This window comes from Cannabis sativa, chromosome 6 (assembly GCF_029168945.1).
Source record: "Cannabis sativa cultivar Pink pepper isolate KNU-18-1 chromosome 6, ASM2916894v1, whole genome shotgun sequence".
NCBI classification, from domain to species: domain Eukaryota; kingdom Viridiplantae; phylum Streptophyta; class Magnoliopsida; order Rosales; family Cannabaceae; genus Cannabis; species Cannabis sativa.
Window position 1 is genome coordinate 30,044,998 of NC_083606.1, and position 22,488 is coordinate 30,067,485.

A 22,488-nucleotide genomic window follows, 5' to 3' on the forward strand; every position below is an offset into this window, starting at 1 on the left:
TATCCCTGTGTTTGATACGGTACTAAGTCTAGAACATTCATACGACAATACTATCGACCATAATACCAGCCTATACTCAGTACCCTAGTCATACTCTAGCTGTACTAATGTGATAGTGTCGATCAGTATTTGAGCCAAATATGCATCTATCAGTATCCAGTATAACTCTACTTATACTGATACCGCTATCGATGTAATCTAATAGGATTAATAAACATGTACGCTAAACATGTAAGCACATATGCGTATCTTTATACCAATCTTACCTATTTCTTAATTCAGGTATGCCAGCAAACTTGAGTGGAACAACTGCTCGACATATTACAGGCCCCTAAATCACATAATTCGTAAAACTAATCAGTGACATGCTAAATCACTTTTTAGGGACATAAACTTCAAACTAAAAGTTTCCCTATCGATGAATAACATGGAAATAACCTAAATATTGAAAAAAAATGAGAAAAACTAGGGTTCCCTAAAATGCCCCAACTAGTAGACCAGTTCCCCAATAAAAATTCTTGTTTTATGGGGTTTCCTGGTGACCAATCGATCGACCGGTTCGTATAGGTCCCCCTGAACCAGAATTTCAGTTTAGTGCAAGAAATACGAAAAACTTCCCCTTAACCTCAAAACGACCCCAAACTTCCTACAAACTTCTAGATCACCTAATAGCATCATAATAGAGAGAATTCAAGTAATAAAATTTAGAAACAACCTCTTAAACTAAAAATACCATTTAAGACCAATGTTTGAGTTCTAAACTCAAACATTGTCTTACAACTAAGCCAAGCCCCAAACTAACTTCAAACCATCTCAAAAAACAATAATAAATCATCAAAACACAGAATCCAACAATTCTAAAATCACAGAACCCTATTTCCCATAATCACGCAAAGGAAATTAACTTAAAACTAAAGAAACCATAACAAGATGAGATAGGAAGCTTACCAAGGCTTGAAACCTCAACAATGATGTAACTTAATCTCTGAATTGCTAAAGAAAAACCTTAATTTCTTGTTGGCTTCTAGGGTTCACGAGAGAAAGGAGAAGAAAATATAGATTTTTTGATAATTTTCATAATTTAATAATATGGGATAAACCAAACTTTATCTAACTAAGTTATCAAAGAATAATTAGAATATATCTCTATTAAAATCCCACTAGAAGAAAAAAGTAACCTTGGGCAAAAGGCTACTTTACCCATCACTAAACCAAAAGCTTTTAAGTCACTTAGGGGTATTTTGGTCATTTCCTAAATCCCAACTAATCCCGACATTCCCAATATCTAATACATTTCCCCACTACTACTAAAATACCAAAATGTGATTCTAATGGCCAAACACCGCGTTTCGATGTTGCCGGGCACAAAACATGCAAAACAGAAAAATTCATATATGGCTTTTAGATAAATCTCTATAAAATGATAAATCATAATTATTATTCTAACTTCATAATTAAATCTTAATTATCTGCTAATATCCATAACAAAACTAAGCGGTCTTTACAATTATCCCCCCGTTAATAGGATTTTTCCCTCAAAATCTAACCTGAATAGCTCTAGATATTGAGCCCTTATGTCGGACTCTAAGTCCCAGGTTGCTTCCTCCACCTTACTGTTTCTCTAGACCACATTGACCAAAGCTATGGTCTTATTCTGAAGGACCTCATCTTTTCTGTCTAAGATCTGAATTTGTTTTTCTTCGTACGATAGGTCTTGTTAAAGCTCAAGATTCTCATTGTTGGAAATTATTTTACTAGGATCTTAGATCTACTCACAAGTATGTTAATTAACACCCTAAATATGAACTTTCTAAAACGATGAAATAAACACGTATAATGTTTAGGAAACCTTACATTGGGTGCAGCGAAATATAATGACTCCTTCCGTTCAGATATCTAGCCCTTGATTCCTTTCTGTAGCAGAGCATTATCAATATCTGAACCTGGATCTCTTTCTCTGAATCTTTGATGCTGAAACCTCCTTCTTGCTGAAAGTCTTTCTTCACAATCTTCCTCACTATGATTGAGGTATCACTTTCTGTGTGTGGGCACTACTCTCACAATAAGATTTTCGAAATTGAAGAGGGAAGGAAAAAGAGAAGGGTCGGCCAAAGATAGGGAGAGAGAAGGCTCAGTTTTTTCTGAATTAGAAGTGTAGAAATTTAGTGTAAATTTCCTGAAGCCTTCACTATCTATTTATAGCATTCCACTAGGGTTAGGTTTGAATTATTTGGCATTAATATAATGAAGATATCAGTTTAAATTTCCTACAAAAGTGGTCAGCCCTATACAAGTGGATTTGGGCCTCACTTTTCGCAATTTTGCAGTTTTATCTTTTCTGCATATGATTTTCTCAAAAACGCCAATTTTCAAATTCAACCATTTAAATGCCAATTCTAACTATTTAATAATTATAAATAATTATTAAATAATATTTTCATTTATCATATTTATTAATTGAACCATACAAAGTATCATAATTAATAAATATGCCCCTAAAACTCTTTCTTTACAATTTGGCCCTTACTTAGTGAACAATTCACAAATAGACATAGTCTAATTTGAGAATTATATTTGATTAATCAAAACAAATTATATGCGTCTTACAAGCAATGTTATCTCAACTAGTGCGGGGACCATGGGTCTATATAACCGAGCTTCCAATAAGTAGATCAAGAATTTAGCACTAAAATTCACTAACTTATTAATTCTTCGTTGAATCCACGCATAGAACTTAGAATTGCACTCTCAGTATATAGAATGCTCTATATGTTCAACCATATTGACGCATAATTACTTATCCATTGTTATAATCCTAATGTGATCAATGATCCTCTATATGAATGATCTACATTGTAAAGGGATTAGATTACCTTAACACCTTACTATGTATTTTATCCTTAAAACACTTGACCCCGTATAAATGATATTTCAGCTTATGTGGAACGAGTACTCCACCATTTATGTTCGTTTGGTCAAGCTCGAAGGAGATCGTCCTCTGCTTACTATTTGCCAGATAGAAGCTATAGATTCCATGTTTATGCTAGCGCTCCCACTCAATTGCACTACCGTGTTCCCAAAATGTACGTATCACCCTGACCTAAAAGTAGGCTTAACTAACAAATCAAAGAACGCGAATAGACTTTAAAGATTGAGCCTAATCATAACAGGATTAAGAACATTTGATCTAGGATCAACTAGGCGATATTGACTTGAATAGAAATTACAGTAAGTTTAATAAATCTAAGTCAAAGTTCAATATCTGTCCCTTCCGATGCATACTCCATGCATCCAACCTAAGCTTTACTTTAACCAATGCTCTGGAAAGAACATAGCATTTCTCCAAATGCAAGTAAACTCTGTTGTAGATTATCATATCAGTAAAACCCTATGTCTGATAAATCTAGGAAACTTTATTCACATAGTCATGTTTACTTTCCAATGTGTTGACAGCACAATAAACAGGATCAAGTATGTGAAAAGGGTTTTCAGATGAATTCATACATTATGTACATATAATCATGAAATAAATCATGTAAACCATGCAACATTAAATGTTATTTCTGATCTATATTAATAAGTAAATCTGATTATATTGAAATGAGTTTTATTTAGGGCATAAAACCCAACAAACTCCCACTTGCACTAATATAAAACAAAAAGTGCGTTTCAAATAATCTCAACACCTTGATATACAAATCAAGTGTAGTAGTAGTAAACTCCTCGTAATAGGATCTGAAAGGCTGAATTAAACACAACCTTTTCTCCACCATTACTCTTCCTTTAATCACAAAATCATTGATAATGTGAAATTCCTCTCTATATGTCTACTCTCTTGGGATACTGGATTCTATATCTTTGGCAACTACTTTTGGTTAATCAGGAAATTAACACAAGTAGTAAAGGCAATTTGGAATGGTGCCAAAAATGTATAGAACTTTCCTTAGACTGAATAAGTACCTTTCCTGCAACTTTAACATTCAGTCCCTTTCTGGTAGACCTAGAGACTTCAGATTGGTTTTTACACTTCTCCAAAATCACTATTCCACCCCCAGAGTAACCACCATCTTATCAGAAAGATTTTCTGGCACAAAGGCAAATTTCGAAATCTGATATGGTGTAGTCTAAGAGTTTTAAACACATCCTTATAGACTAACATATAGTTCCTCTTCTCAATCTTAGGATTTATTTGATTGTCTTCCAATGTTCTTCTCCTGGATTAATCTGATACCTACTCATTACTCCCACTCAACAGCAGGTGTCTGGTCTAAGGTATACAAAAGCATATCTAAGACCTCTCACTGTTGATTTAAGAAATTCTTTCATGGCTTTATCTTTTCTGGAATAGTTGAAACTTTTCCTTAGATAAATAAAATCTGTACCTAAGAAGTTGTGAAGCTTCTATAGATTGCCATTAGAAAGAAAATGCTTCAGCATCTTACTAAAGTAAGTTTCTTGCATTAGAGTAAGTAATTACCAGGTATACCACAAGCCATAGGTTTAGATAAACTCAAACCTATAATACTAGGAACAAGAACTTTTGTTAAGTCCATTCAATGGACTTATAAACAAAAATTTCCTTTTATGTCCTTGTAATAGAAAACTTTAGGTTATTCCATGTGAATGGATTAAACCATAGTTCTTTTGGCTTTCTTCTTAGTTTCTTATCTTGACAATCCATTACTTGTTTAAACTCAAAATGGATTTTAATCACTAGTGTCTTCCAAGTCATAAGAAGGTGAGTTCCTAGAAACTCTCCCACTACGACGAGGTATCGTGAATTATGTCGAAGAAAACTAAATGGTATTGATCTCTTCGGTTGTGACAAGAAAATAGAGGCAGTGGGATTATCATATGTTATATAAGATGATAGAACACTTTTGGAATCAAGAAAAATATCTCCTTTATTTACTACTTGTTTTTCAGACTTAGTCATTATCTTAGAAAATTAGTATTTGTTTGAACAAACACTTTCTTATCTATTGACAATGGGATGGTCCACCCCTAATCACTTAGAATAGCTAACAAACCATGGTTAACAGTTCTAGCTTCTCTTAAGATTTTTATTAGGTCATCCATGAATCTAGTAATGATTTACATTAAGTATACAACCATTACATCATTCTGAAATTGTATTACCATAGAAGGAATTAGGCAACGACTAGTAACTAATCATCAACATGCAACTCGAAATTTCTGCGGAGGTAAGTTTGGATATAATTCAAAAATCAATTTAATGATCTTTGAACTGCATATCAACTAACTATTTCTCCACCCTTATCAGTTCGCAAGATCTTTAACCACTTACCTTAATGGTTTTAACCATTGCTAGAAATTAATGAAATTTTTCAAACATTTCAAATTTCTTGCTAAAAGGTATAATCTAGAGTTTTAAGAATACAACGAAAAACTCATATCCACCCCTGAATGTACATCCATCTGCGAATGAGATGAACTACTTTCAGTGGATATAGGCATATTAACTCTTTGCAGAGATTGATCTTGTCAAATCCACTATGAACAAGATACAAATGCCATAGATTAAAAAAAATTTTGGTAGTGTCTTTTGATGACTTAGGTTTATAAAAGAATTCTTAGAATAGTGCAACTGGATCCTGGTCACAAAATACCTAACTCATATTCCATACAGTTTGAATCCATTAATAAAAAATGGATATTAAACACTTGAGAAAGTGTAACTGTATCGTATCTGGAATTAGAAATATAAGAAAATTTCTATTTGGAATCTAAAATTAAAGTCAAAGACTTAAAATTTATACCAAATATAATGAGTAATTCTATCTTGGACCACCACTACTAATTTAATTCTAAGTCAGATTTGCCCATACAAGTAGGAGATTTCTAAGATTGAGGATTTATATCAATTGGGAATAGAATTTCGGGATTATAATCATATGGGTCATTTAATTTCTTAAGAGAAAATATAGAATGACATGAAATAATTTATAGACCATTCATCCAATGATATGTTTTGAAGCTAATTCGAAATGAATAAGCTAAGAGGAATTAGGATAATTTCGTTTATAAATAAGAATCCAACGATGCTTCGATTAGCAAAAGACAAAGTAATCTTATTTATACAATCTTCTTGTTTCATATCGTAAAAATACTTGTCTAAGGTGTCATCAATTGATGAACAGCTAGATGTCGCATATACAATATTTATCTTTCGAGATCTAACACTATTATGTATGTCTAATGGTGAAAATCCACTAGGGATTTATCTCATTAGATAAACAAGCCAAGTTAGACCAACAATGAAGATTCGAAATTAAACTACAACTTAATAACAGAAAATAACATGGTTCAATATAAATTCATACACAATTCAGAAATTATAAACATATAGCAAGTAGGAATGACAAGTGAAAATACTAAAACTTACAATCCTAAATAATTTCCAAGGTTTTCAACAAACTGATATCAGTGTCCCGTTTAGGCGAGAGTCAAAGCTACCATCCATTGAATAGAGTTGTCAGCTCATCTAAAATGTTAAACATTCTAGCAACCTTTTATTCGATCAAGATTGGAATTCAGCGTTCTCCCGTTTAGGCGAGAGTCAAGGAAATTCTATCTTATGAGCTTCCACCATTGTTTCGCAATTTGCAAGTCAAATATGCTCGCCACCATTAGGGTGATCCATACCATATAAAACACTTACAAACTACTTAACATTCGAGATTAAACGATGCGAAAATTCTAATGAACGTTCCTCCATTAGGGAGGATTACTCACTAAAACAAACGCGGTGTAAAACCCACAATGGAGATCGAATGTCTTAATTATAATAAAGCTCATTATTTAAAGTGAGTTGTATTTTCTTTGATTCTCTTTATTTAATCTATTTATTTTAAATATATATATTTATTTAATTAAAATTTCCAATTTAGAATGAAAAATTCTAAATATAAATTTTAATTTAATATTTATAAATTTTACTTAGATGGATATGAAAATAACATGAATTATTTCCATCTTAGTAATAATTTCCAATAAATATTTAGAAAAATATTCAATTTAAGTTGTTACAAAATTAATTTAAATTAATTTACAACTCAAATTTTATTTCCTTTAAATATATATTGCATTTCGAAAAATTAAAGTATTTAAGAATACAATTTTCGAAAAATGCATGTTAAAATAAAAAATAAATCCTGGAAATATTATTCTAATTTAATGTTCGCCCAAAATTAATTAATAAAATTAATTTACAACAAAAAATATAATTTTCCTATTTAATTAAATATACATGAGAAAAATTTCAAATATTTAAGTATGAACTTAAATATTAATTTTCTATTTAATTAAATACACTAGAAAAAATACTTCAAGCAAAAATATCACCTATCTAGATTTTCCTTTGACTAATTACTTCATTTTCTAATAATATATTTTAATTCATTTATTTTAAATTAATCAATAAATGAAAAAATCATTGATTTAAGTTGGTCCAAAATTAAAATAAATAATTTACAACTTTAATCTATTTTTCAAATAAAATTCGAAATTCCAGCATTTAATAAATGCAATTTCGAAATTTGATGAATAAAATAAAGAAAAAATATATTTTGAAAATTATTTAAGTTGATTAGTTAGAAATAACTAAATATCAACTTAAATAGGAATATTTAATGAAAAATTTAAATTAAGTTTCAGAAAGAATTTAGATGGTTATAATTCTATATTTAATTAAATACAAGAAAATACATATAGTTTAGCTTAGAATAAAAATTCTTTAAACTATATTTTTTTTCTTAAATTAATTTCAAAATAAATGAAATTAATTATGTTGCTAATCAATTTTATTAGGTTAAACTAGTGTAATTAACCTAGTACAGTTGTTCAAATCAGGCAAATGGGCCTTCACAATTGGGGTGGTTCATGTGAGAGGGTGCTGGGTTCAGTATGTCGTACCCACTTCTATGGCTCCCAACTCTCACACAAGGCCCAAAAGAGAGGAATTTAACCTTAATAAGAACAACTGTTATTAATTGAATAAGCCCAATAACTAAATGGGCCTAAATAAATTCTATCAAGAACTATGATAATTTATTTTAGCAACAACAACCTATATGTATCTATAATCAAATTAAACACATAGGCTCACACAGGCACACTTTGGATGGGTCCTATCATGTTGCTAGGTCATACACAGATGAAAGAAGATTGTAAATATACTTGTTACAAATTATTATCTTGACCAAGGGGGCCATCAGATCATTAGATCTGGCAAAAAGTAACCATGGCTATTTGCAATCAAGTAATAATAGGTTTTGAAAACTTACACATAAGCTAAAACACATACTCCTGCAACAAGGTTAGCTGGATAGTTGGATGTAGGATTTATTTTAATTTTAAATTAAATTACTAATTTCGAAATAATTAATAAAATAAAAAAAATAATTTTCAAAAATTTAAAAAAAAAATTGAAAAAAATTAAATTCTAAAAAAAATTTAAATTTAAAATTAAACCTACAATTTTGAAAAAATTATGTCTCAACTAACCTAAATATCATTTCAAAATTTGCTAACTACTTTTAAAATTTAAATGTTATTTTATAAATAAAAATTAAATAAAAAATTAGAAAAGATAAATGAATATATTTTTCAGATTTTAAATGTAATTTAAATGAATAAAATAACAAAATTTAAAAGTTAGCAAAATATCTTACATCTTTTTTAAAATTACATGATTATAGTTATCTTATTTTAAATTTAAATAAGGTCAAATTATATAAAAAAAATAAATTTAAAATACTTAAAATCTGACCTTAAATTTAAAAATAAGATAAAATATAATCAAATTTAAAAAATAAGATAGATCATTAAGCAAATAAGATAGATACTAACTATTTTTAAATTCAAATTACACTAATATCTTGAATTAAATTTAAAAATATTAAATTAATTCATAATGATAATTAGAATTGAATTAGGAATAGTAATAGTATAAATATAGAACTACACAAAAAATCGGAAGTTAATTCCATGAAAAAGCATGAAAAATCGAAGAAAAACGAAAAAATTGCGAGCTGTACGGACAGTTTTCGCGATCGCAGGAAAATTTCAGCACAACTCCGATTTTTTTGAATCTTCAAAAAATCATAACTAATTCAAATTAAATCGAAATTGAGTTCTGTAAAAAAGTAACTTGCTTAATTTTTTCCATACTATCCAACAAAAATAATTCCAGAAATAGATATTCAATTATTTTTAACAAAAATTCACAAACACCAATCAATCATCAAATAACACTCAATACAACATGATACCATCCAAAAACAAACAAACAATCATTTTAAATTCCAAATTTCTTGCAAGTAAATCAATTAACATGGCTCTAAGGCCAGTTGTTGGAAATTATTTTACCAGGATCTTAGATCTACTCACAAGTATGTTGATTAACACCCTAAATATGAACTTTCTAAAACGATGAAATAAACACGTATAAAGTTTAGGAAACCTTACATTGGGTGCAGCGGAATATAATGACTCCTTCCGTTCAGATATCTAGCCCTTATTCCTTTCTGTAGCAGATCATTATCAATATCTGAACCTGGATGTCTTTCTCTAAATCTTTGATGCTGAAACCTCCTTCTTGCTGAAAGTCTTTCTTCACGATCTTCCTCACTATGATTGAGGTATCACTTGCTGTGTGTGAGCACTACTCTCACACTAAGATTTTCGAAATTGAAGAGGGAAGGAGAAAGAGAAGGGTCGACCAAAGATAGGGAGAGAGAAGGCTCAGTTTTTTCTGAATTAGAAGTGTAGAAATTTAGTGTAAATTTCTTGAAGCCTTCACTATCTATTTATAGCATTCCACTAGGGTTAGGTTTGAATTATTTGGCATTAAAACAATGAAAATATCAGTTTAAATTTCCTACAAGTGGATTTGGGCCTCACTTTTTGCAATTTTGCAGTTTTATCTTTTCTGTATCTGATTTTCTCAAAAATACCAATTTTTAAATTCAACCATTTAAATGCCAATTCTAACTATTTAATAATTATAAATAATTATTAAATAATATTGTCATTTATCATATTTATTAATTGAACCATACAAAGTATCATAATTAAAAAATATGCCCCTAAAACTCTTTCTTTACAATTTCGCCCTTACTTAGTGAACAATTCACAAATAGACATAGTCTAATTTGAGAATTATAATTGATTAATCAAAACCAATTATATGAGTCTTACAAGAAATATTATCTCAACTAGTGCGGGGACCATGGGTCTATATAACCGAGCTTCCAATAAGTAGATCAAGAATTTAGCACTAAAATTCACTAACTTATTAATTCTTCGTTGAATCAACACATAGAACTTAGAATTATATTCTCAGTATATAGAATGCTCTATATGTTCTACCATATAGACGCATCATTAGTTATCCATTGTTATAATCCTAATGTGATCAATGATCCTCTATATGAATGATCTACACTGTAAAGGGATTAGATTACCGTAACACCCTACTATGTATTTTATCCTTAAACACTTGACCCCGTATAAATGATATTTCAGCTTATGTGAAATGAGTACTCCACCATTTATGTTCGTTTGGTCAAGCTCGAAGGAGATCATCCTTTGCTTACTATTCGCCAGATAGAAGCTATAGATTCCATGTTTATGCTAGCGCTCCCACTCAATTGCACTACCGTGTTCCCAAAATGTACGTATCACCCTGACCTAAAAGTAGGCTTAACTAACAAATCAAAGAACACGAATAGCCTTTCAAGATTGAGCCTAATCATAACAGGATTAAGAACATTTGATATAGGATCAACTAGGCGATATTGACTTGAATAGAAATTACGGTAAGTTTAATAAATCTAAGTCAAAGTTCAATATCGGTCCCTTCTGATGCATACTCCATCCATCTAACCTGAGCTTTACTTTAACCAATGCTCTGGAAAGAACATAGTATTTCTCCAAATGCAAGTAAACTCTGCTGTAGATTATCATATTAGTAAAACCCTATGTCTGATAAATCTAGGAAACTTTATTCACATAGTCATGTTTGCTTTCCAATGTGTTGACAGCACAATAAACAGGATCAAGTATGTGAAAAGGGTTTCAGATGAATTCATACATTCTGTACATATAATCATGTAATCATGTAATAAATCATGTGAACCATGCAACATTAATTGTTATTTCTGATCTATATTAATAAGTAAATTTGATTATATTGAAATGAGTTTTATTTAGGGCATAAAACCCAACACTCATAACTCAGCACATGAGTGGGATATGAAACGTACTTCCATAACATAGAGACATGAAACACGTTGTAAACTATGAAAGTGTTGGAGGCAAAGCTAGACGATATTACACCAGTCTAATCTTTTCGAGAATCTCGAAAGGCCATGTAAACCTAGGGCATAACTTGCCTCTTTTCTCGAAACGTTTGATCCCCTTCATCAGAGACACCCGCCGGAACACATGATCACCTACCTAAAATTCTACATGTTCGCGCTTCAGATCTGCATAACTCTTTCGCCTATTCTCTGAGGAAAGCATTCTAGCCCTAATCTTTTCTATGGCTTCATTAGTTCGTTGCTCTGATTCTGGACCTATGTGTTTCTTTTCTCTCTCTTCATCCCAATGAATAGGAGATCTACATTTTCTGCCATATAGGCTCATAACATGTCTTCTAGTATCTGAATTGTCCTTTCAGATTATCTTTCAGTCTGAGGATGGAAGGCTATATTGAATTTAAGTTTGGTACCCATAGCCCGCTGAAGACTATGCCAGAATTTTTAAGTGAACTTCAAATCTCTATCTGATATAATGGACTTTTGGAGCACCATGTAACCTCACTATCTCTTCTACATTTAACTCTACGTACTGCAGTGTAAAGATTGTTTTTACTGGTAGAAAATGTGTAGACATTGTAAATCGATCTACCATAACGCAAATCAAATTGTACATCCCCGTGGTTCTAGGTGACCAAACAACAAAGTCCATGGTGACATCCTTCCACTTCCACTCAGGAAGTATCAGTGGTTGTAGTAAACCTGCTAGTCTCTGATGTTCAGCCTTGATCTGATGACAAGTTAAGCATCGAGATATAAATTCCACCACATCTTTCTTCATCGTGCACCACCAGTAGTAGGGTTTAAGAACTTGATACATCTTGGTAGTGCCAGGATGTACTGAATATGCAGTGGTATGAGCTTCCTCAAGGATTTCACTTCTTAGTTTTGCATTTCTTGGAACACAAACCCTGGTCTTATACAACATCATTCGAATATCTGATATCGTAAAATCTTTAGCTGGACAAGCTGAAACCTCTTCTTAGATCTTTACTAATTCTGGATTAATTAACTGAGCAGCTTTAATTCATTCTAACAGATCAAATTGTAACTTCAAATTATGAAGTTTTCCTAGAGCAAACTCGATGCTTGATCTGACCATGTCATCTACTAGCTGAGGTGAAATCTTAATCATGCTATTTACTTGCCCTGGACCTTTCCTACTCAGGGCATCAACCACTACATTGGCCTTCCCAAGATGGTAAAGGATTTCACAAGGGAAATTTCATTTTTAATGCTTAAAAAAATACCTTCTAACAAAATTTAGACTCATAATTAATTTATACAATTTAATGCTATTGTTTTCAATTTCTACCTAAAATACCCCCCTTTCATTTTCCTTCTCTCTTTGTCTCTTTCTCTTCCTCACTCTCTTTCCCTCAAACTCAGGCAGACCACCAACCACCACCACTGAACCTCTTCTCCTCCACCACCGAACCTCGTCATCTACCCAAAACTTAATCCAACAACCTCCAAATCTCACCTACCCAAATCTTTTTCTCTTCCTCCTCCTCGACTTCTCTCAACCACCATCGCCATTCGCCACCACCCACTTAACCCTCCCCCAATCAGAAAATCATTGAATTCGTATTTGTTTGAGACATTAGATGGTGGTGGAGGGTATGATTTTCTGGCCAAAATGGAATTATCGATAGGTTATCGATACTTTGTCGATAGTTTATCGATGGTTTTGTCTGCGCACTGCTTTTTTTGTGTGCAAACAGAAATCATCGATAACCTATCGATAACCTATCGACAACTTATCGATAAATGTCATCGATATACTATCGATAACCTATCGATAAATATCGATAACCTATCGATAAATGTAATAAAAAAATCCAATAAAAAAAAGAAACACGAAGATGAAGACAGAGACAGAGGTTCGGGGCCTCTGAGTTTTTCGATGCTTGAGTGCTATGGAGGTCCGACTGGTCTTGGGCCTCTGGGTTTCGTCTGGGTTTTTGGATAGATGAAGAGGTTCGGTGGTGGAGGAAAGGAGGTTCGGTAGTGGTGTTGGGTGGTCTTGGTGCCTGGGTCTGTTTGGTCTCGGTGGTGCAAGGTAGAAGAAGAGAGAGTGAGGAAGAGAAAGAGACAGGGAGAGAGAAGGAAAATGAAAGGGAGGGTAGTTTCGGTAAAAATTGAAAATAATAGCATTTAATTGTATAAATTAATTAGGAGTCTAAATTTTGTTAGAGGGTGTTTTTTTAAGCATTAAAAATGAAATTTCCCTTTCACAATCATAATCCTTAACCAACTCCAACCAACGCCCCTGTCTCATATTCAAATCTATTTGGGTAAAGAAGTATTTAAGGCTCTTATGGTCGGTGTAAATGTTACATTTTTCTCGGTAGAGATAATGCTGCCAAATCTTCAAAGCAAACACTATCGCGGAAAGTTCTAAATCATGAGTTGGGTATCGCTGTTCATATTCCTTTAATTGACAGGAGGCATAAGCAGTGACCCAATCAGCCTGCATAAGTACACACCCCAAACCCTGTATGTATGTATCCTAGTAAATTACAAACTTTTCTCTATTTGATGGCAGAGCTAATACCGAAGATTTAATCAATCTCAAAAACCGCTACGTTTTCTTTTGTAAAGACCTCTTAGTTTAATTTGGAAATTAGCAGTTAATCATGTTTAAGTATGAAATTATTTATAGCTATTTAAATAATTATTTATACTGTTATTATTGAATTTAGAGATGCATTTTTTATGTCATTTAGTAGTTTTCATAATTTTGCATTTTCGGTGCCCGGTATCAAGGAACTCGATGTTTGGCTCAGTAAAATAACAACTTAGTATGTTAGTAGTTTGGGGCGGTTTATTAGAGATTGGGAATGTCGAGAATGGCGGGGAATTTAGAATTTCCCAAAAACACCGCTTTAGTGTTATTTATGTGTTTTTAGTGTGAAGGGGCAATGGTCATTTTGCCCATTGTTAGTTTGTCTTTTAGTGGATTTTATTGGTGGAATTATGTGGTTTATTAAGATTTATGTTGGCTGAAATGAAGAAGTGGAAGTCTTTATTTTTTCATTTTTACAAAGTTAGAAAAAGTTAGAAAGTTAGAAAATTCAAAGGCTCTTTCTTCTTCTCCCTATTTCGGTTTTGAGCAGCAGGGTTTGGGGGGGGGGGATTTCTCTTGGATTTCAGGCTGGTTTTAGCATAGATGTTGACCTCAAGTTGTTGGAGCCTGTAATCCGCCGCGCAGATAGTTCCAATCAGGTTGACCGGCACACCTGAATTCAGAATCCAGGTAAGATTAGTATAACAGTATGCATATGTAGATTACATGTTTAGCGTGCATGTAGGAAGCTTGTTAGATTGCATTAGATATGTATGTTGGCTTCGAACCATCCAACTGTGTCACGTCGGTACAGGCTGGAGTATGACCAGCAGCCAGAGTATGACCGGTTCGACTGATTAGGCTGACACTGTATCACGTCGGTACAGGCTGGAGTATGACCAGCAGCCGGAGTATGACCGGTTCAACCGATTAGGCTGATACTTAAGTTGGTGGTTCTATACTATTTGACGTATCACGTCGGTACAGGCTGGAGTATGACCAGCAGCTGGAGTATGACCGGTTCGACCGATTAGGCGGATACTGTAACACATCGGTACAGGCTGGAGTATGACCAGCAGCCGGAGTATGGCCGGTTCGACCGATTAGGCTGTTACTTGTCAATAGTACCGTCCCTATGAACGTTCAGAACTCAGTACCGTGTTGGACACGACAGTTAGGGGGAGTCAGTATCGTATTGGACACGACAGTTAGGGTTATGGTCAGGGGTATGGTCGTCTGATCATGACCGGGATTTATGTATGAGTATTATTATGCTTTTCTTACTGAGTCTGTCGACTCACAGTGCTATGTTCATGTGTAGGTTTGGGCAAGATCAAAGCTGTGGAACCGTGAGGACGAGCCTATGAAGATTGTACATGTCGGGGCGGTTAGGCGTGGAGCGTACGATCATCAGGACAGCGAGGCTATCTTTTTGTAATTAGTCGCTAGGCGACAAGTATTTTGTATAATCAGTAACTTTTGTAAATGGTTTTGTAATCGGGATCCCGAGTCTTTTGTATAAATATTATACAAGTTTAATTAAAAAGTAAAAATTTTAATTAATCACGTTTTCCATAAACCTTGTTGAGTAGCAACGAGTTGCACAGTATGTTTAAAAATCACCTAATATGCCTATGCTAGTTAGGGTGTTACAATTTGGTATCAGAGCCGCCAGGTTGTCTTCCGAAGATCGTCACGACATGTACAATCATCATCAGCAGTTAGCTCGTTCTACGGTTCAGTAAGCTTTTATTGCTTTAGTAGTTTATTTATTTTTATGAAATAAGAAAAGCCTGATAGGAAGCATGTTAGTCGCCTGATAGTAGAATAGGAAAATGTTTCGTTTTTAATTTCGAAATTAAGCGGCATTAGTAAGCTCTCATTGATCGTGACCTAAAGTGCCAACTTGGGGTTTCGAGGCTGTTCAGACTAGATGGACGCCAGACGTTAGGAGTCAGGGCATCTCAGTCAGGTCAGATCAAGGTGAAGGAGCTCAGTTTCCCCCAAGTGTTATGGGCTGAGGTAGAGGTCCCAGGGGCAGGGCTCGTGGTCGGGGTGATGTCAACTCGCCACAGGCTGCCCAAGTCAATCAGGAAGCCCAAAATTGGGAAGTTAGGTTGCTGAAATGCAAGCCAGAATAGAGGAGTAAGATAATGAGATTTAGAGATTCAAGCAGCAGGGTGCTCCTGCAGTGTCGGTGCCAGAAGTTCCAGAGGCACCCGCCCCTGCTGCTCAGGCCGAGATAGTGGTAGCGGCAAACTGAAGGGAACCCTTGTATGAAAGGTTCCGAAAGCAAGTACCTCCGGTTTTCTGGGAGGTCCAGATGTCGTGAAAGCCGAGCAGTGGCTAACAGTGATTACGAAAATATTTAATTTTACGAGTGTGATGGAATACACTACGCAGTTGATCGGTCGGCGAGGTTGACCTCGGGATTTATGCCAACCAATTACAGTAAGAAAGAAGAATATCTCGATGAACTTAATGTGAAGATCAAGTATGACCTTATGATTACTACGAACGACAAGACCACCTATGGTGAGATGGTGGAGAAGGCAGTGCGAACTGAGGGCGCAGTTGGATGTATGTCAGAGTCAGGTAGGACTCCAGTATGTGGCGGGGCTCTTACCCCTCCTGCATCAGGTTTCAGCAGGGGAGGTAGTGGTTCGACCATGGACCAGAGGAGGAAATCATCCACTGCATCTGGTGGCTCGGGGCAGAACAAGAGGTTCCGCGGAAGCCAGAATCGATGCGGTCGTCAGGGTAGTGTTGAGACCCGTTTTTCCTACCCGAAGTGTCTCATTAGTAAGAGGCATCCTCCGGGTGAGTGCTAAGGTCAGGGATGCTTTCACTGTGGCATGCCCGAACACGTCAAGAGGGATTGTCCCCAGCTCCACTCAGAGGCACCGAGAGCTCCAACGATACCCACTCCAGCTAGGGTGTTCGCCATCACTCAGGCTGATGCAGATGCCAGCCCCTCAGTTGCAACAGGTCAGCTTTCAGTTAACAACTCGTATTACTCAGTACTGTTTGATTATGGGGCTACACATTCTTATGTGGCAGCCAGAGTCTTTAGTAAAATGGATAGACCGTATGATAGATATGAATCAGGGTTTGGAACCCTATTACCTGGCGGAGAGTTAGTTATCTCCAAAAGGTGGATTAGGTCTATGCCAATCAGAATGGATGGTAGAGAGTTAAGTGCTGACTCGATAGAGCTGAGCTTATTAGAGTTCTATATTATTCTAGGAATGGATTTCCTATCTAAGTATTCGGCGAGCATTGATTGCAAAAGGAAGATGGTGATCTTCCAACCGGAAAGTGAAGAACCATTCGTGTTTGTTGGCTCAGTTCGGGGATCTCGGATCCCTGTGATTTCGGCCATGTCAGCTAGGGAATTATTACCTGGTGGATGCTTAGGGTTTCTGGCCCTAGTGGTGGACACCACTCGGCCAGATACCATTCGGCCAGAGGACATCAAGGTGGTTCGGGAATTTTTAAATGTTTTTCCCGAAGAACTTCCAGGGTTACCACCTTAGCGGGAGATTGACTTCGTGATAGATTTGGCACCAGGGTTGGAACCGATTTCCAAAGCTCCATATAGAATGGCTCCAACTAAACTTAAGGAATTAAAGATTCAACTCCAAGGGTTGCTTGACATAGGGTTTATTCGGCCTAGTGTGTCACCCTGGGGAGCCCCAGTTTTATTCGTCAAGAAGAAAGATGGAACTATGAGGATGTGCATCGATTACAGAGAATTGAACAAGCTGACAGTAAAGAATAAATACCCATTACCTAGGATCGATGATTTGTTCGATCAGCTTCAGGGGAAGACGGTCTTTTCTAAGATTGATCTCCGCTCGGGTTATCATCAGTTGAGAATCCGAGAGGAGGACATTCCGAAGACGGCTTTCCGTACTAGGTATGGACATTATGAATTTCTGGTTATGTCGTTCGAACTAACCAATGCTCCTGCAGCATTCATGGACTTGATGAATAGAGTATTCAAGGATTTCCTCGATATCTGTGTGATTGTGTTTATCGACGACATCCTCGTGTACTCTCAATTAGAAGAGGAGCATGAATTACATCTTCAGATGGTACTGCAACGGCTTCAGGAACACAAGCTTTATGCCAAGTTCAAGAAATGTGAATTTTGGCTATCTCAGGTGTCCTTCTTAGGGCACATTGTGAGCAAAGATGGGATCAAGGTGGATCCCGGGAAGATCGAATCCGTCAGGGATTGGCCGAGACCGAAGACAGTGTCAGAGATTAGAAGCTTCTTGGGTTTAGCTGGGTACTACTGTAGGTTCGTGGAAGGGTTCTCTAAAATTTCAATGCCCCTAACCGAACTTACAAAGAAGAATCAGCGGTTTGTCTAGTCAAACAAGTGCGAAGCTAGTTTTCAGGAGCTGAAGCAGAGGTTGATTACCTCTCCAGTGCTAGCTTTGCCTTCAGACAATGAGAAGTTTGTAGTTTATTGTGATGCATCCAGACAGGGTCTGGGGTGTCTGTTGATGCAAGTCGATCGGGTTATCGCTTATGCCTCCCAACAGTTAAAGGATTACGAACAGCGATACCTGACTCATGATCTAGAGTTGGCCGCGGTGGATTTTGCATTGAAGATTTGGTGGTATTACCTTTACAGAGAAAGGTGTGAAATCTATACCGACCACAAAAGTCTCAAGTATTTATTTACTCAGAAGGATTTGAATATGAGACAGAGGCGTTGGTTGGAATTAGTGAAAGACTACGACTGTAAGATTCTCTATCACCCTGGGAAGGCCAATGTAGTGGCCGATGCCCTGAGCAGAAAGGGTCCCGGGCAAGTAGCTAGTATGGTTTAGATCTCGCCTCAGCTAGCAAAGGATATGGTTAGATCCGGCATTGAGTTTGTGGTAGGTCAGCTTCACAACTTAACGCTACAATCTGATCTCTTTGAAAGAATTAAAGCCACTCAGATGACTGATCCAGAGTTAGTAAAGATCAGAGATGAGGTTTTGGCTGGTCAAGCAAGGGATTTTTCAGTGTTAGACAACGGGATGCTTCTGTATAAAGCTAGGGTTTGTGTTCTGAGTAGTGTGGAACTCAGGAATGAGATCTTTGAGGAGGCTCATTCTACCCCTTATTCTCTGCATCCCGGCACCACTAAGAAGTACCAAGATCTTAAACCGTACTTCTGGTAGAGCGGTATGAAAAAGAATTTGGTAGAATTCGTATCGAGGTGCCTCACTTGTCAGCAAATTAAGGCTGAACATCAGAGACCAGCAGGGTTGTTGCAGCCCTTAACCCTACCGGAATGGAAGTGGGAAGATATCACGATGGATTTTGTGGTCGGGTTACCTTGAACAACGGGTTTATTTGATTCCATCTGGGTAGTGGTGGATCGATTCACGAAATCTGCTCATTTTCTGCCTGTTAGAACAACATTTACAGTGGATCAGTTGGCAGAATTGTATGTCAGAGAAATTGTAAGACTTCACGGGGTACCGAAGTCTATAGTTTCGGATAGGGATTCGAAATTCACCTCCAAATTTTGGAAGAGTTTGCAACGAGCAATGGGTTCAAAGCTGAAATTCAGTACAACATTCCATCCTCAGACAGATGGTCAGTCCGAAAGGACAATTCAGATATTGGAGGACATGTTGTGAGTCTGTGTTATGTATTTTGAAGGCTCATGGAATAAATATCTACCGTTGATAGAATTTTCTTACAACAACAGTTATCAGAGTACGATAGGGATGGCTCCCTATGAACTATTATACGGTAGGAAGTGTAGATCTCCCATCCACTGGGATGACACAGGGGAGAGAAAGTACTTAGGTCCTGAGTCAATGCAACGGACCAATGAGTCAATAGAGAAGATAAAAGCTAGAATGCTTGCCTCGCAGAGTAGACAGAAAAGTTATGCAGATCCGAAACGTAGAGATGTTGAGTTCCAAGTAGGGGACCATGTGTTTTTACGAGTATCTCCAATGAAGGGGATCAAACGTTTCGGGAAAAGAGGCAAGTTAAGCCCTAGATTTACAGGACCATTGAGATTCTCGAGAAGATAGGTCAAGTGGCATACCGATTAGCGTTGCCTCCAGCTTTATCAGCAGTTCACAACGTATTCCATGTCTCGATGTTGAGAAAATACGTTTCAGATCCCTCTCATATACTTAGTTATGAGAGCCTAGAACTGCAGCCACATATGACTTATGAAGAACAGCCAGTGCAGATCCTGGATAGAAAGGATAAAGTCCTTCGGAATAAGACCATAGCATTGGTCAAAGTTCTCTGGAGAAACAGCAAGGTGGAGGAAGCCACCTGGGAGCTAGAGTTAGATATGAGAGCTCAATATCCAGAGTTATTCAGGTTAGATTTCGGGGACGAAATCCTTTTAAGGGGGGAATAGTTGTAAAGACTGCTTAGTTTAATTTGGAAATTAGCTGTTAATCATGTTTAAGTATGAAATTATTTATAGCTATTTAAATAATTATTTATACTGTTATTATTGAATTCAGAGATGCATTTTTATGTCATTTAGTAGTTTTCATAATTTTTCATTTTCGGTGCCTGGTATCATGGAACTCGGTGTTTGGCTCAGTAAAATCACAACTTAGTATGTTAGTAGTTTTGGGCGGTTTATTAGACATTGGGAATGTCGGGAATGGCCAGGAATTTAGAATTTCCCAAAAACACCCCTTTAGTGTTATTTATGTGTTTTTAGTGTGAAGGGGCAAAATGGTCATTTTGCCCATTATTAGTTTGTCTTTTAGTGGATTTTATTGGTTGAATTATGTGGTTTACTAAGGTTTATGTTGGCTGAAATGAATAAGTGGAAGTCTTTATTTTTTCATTTTTACAAAGTTAGAAAAAGTTAGAAAGTTAGAAAAATTCAAAGGCTCTTTCTTCTTCTCCCTATTTCGGTTTTGAGCAGCAGGGTTTGGGGGGGGCGGGATTTCTCTTGGATTTCAAGCTGGTTTTAGCATAGATGTTGACCTCAAGTTGTTGGAGCCTGTAATCCGCCGCGCAGATAGTTCCAGTCAGGTTGACCGACACACCTGAATTCAGAATCCAGGTAAGATTAGTATAACAGTATGCATATGTAGATTACATGTTCAGCGTGCATGTAGGAAGCCTGTTAGATTACATTAGATATGTATGTTGGCTTCGAACCATCCAACTGTGTCACATCGGTACAGGCTGGAGTATGACCAGCAGCCGGAGTATGACCGGTTCGACCGATTAGGCTGACACTGTATCACGTCGGTACAGGCTGGAGTATGACCAGCAGCCGGAGTATGACTAGTTCGACCGATTAGGCTGAAACTTAGGTTGGTGGTTCTGTACTATTTGACGTATCACGTCGGCACGACAGCCGCGAGATGACCAAGAATGAGTATGACCGGTTCGACCGATTAGGCTGATACTGTAACACGTCGGTACAGGCTGGAGTATGACCAGCAGCCGGAGTATGACCGGTTCGACTGATTAGGGTTTTACTTGTCAATAGTACCGTCCCTATGAACGTTAAGAACTCAGCACCGTGTTGGACACGGTGGTTAGGGGGACTCAGTATCGTGTTGGACACGACAGTTAGGGTTATGGTCAGGGGTATGGGCGTCTGATCATGACCGGGATTTATGTATGAGTATTATTATGCTTTTCTTACTGAGTCTTTCGACTCACAGTGCTATGTTCATGTGTAGGTTTGGGCAAGATCAAAGCTGTGGAACCGTGAGGACGAGCCTATGAAGATTGTACATGTCGGGGCGGTTAGGCCTGGAGCGTACGAGCATCGGGACAGCAAGGCTATCTTTTTGTAATAAGTCGCTAGGCGACAAGTATTTTGTATAATCAGTAAATTTTGTAAATGGTTTTGTAATCGGGATCCCGAGTCTTTTGTATAAATATTTTTCAAGTTTAATTATAAAAGCAAAAATTTTAATTAATCACGTTTTCCATAAACCTCGTTGAGTAGCAACGAGCTACAGAGTATGTTTAAAAATCATGTAATACGCCTATGCTAGTTAGGGTGTTACATCTTTGGTGAGTTTGGTTAAGGGAGTTGGGATTTTAGAAAATTCTTCAACAAACAGACCATGATAACGAGCCAAACCTAGGAAACTTCTAACTTTCATAACTGTCTTTGGTCTCGGCGAATCCCTAACGGATTTAATCTTTACTGGATCCACTTTGATTCCATCCTTAATGACAATGTGCCCAAGAAAAGACACCTGAGATAGCCAAAACTCGCACTTCTTGAATTCGGCATACAAATTATGTTCTCGTAGCCACTGTCAAACCATCTGAAGATGCTTCTCGTGCTCCTCTTTTTATTGAGAGTACACAAGGATGTTGTTAATAAAAACAATAACACAGATATCAAGGAAATCCTTGAATACCCTATTCATCTGATCCATAAAAGCTGGAGGAGCGTTGGTTAGTCCAAAAGACATAACCAAAAATTTGTAGTGGCCATACCTAGTGCAAAAAGTAGTCTTTGGAATGTCCTCCTCTCGGATTCTCAACTAATGATAGCCCGATCAGAGATTAATCTTTGAGAAGACAGTTTTTTCTTGAAGTTGATGAAAT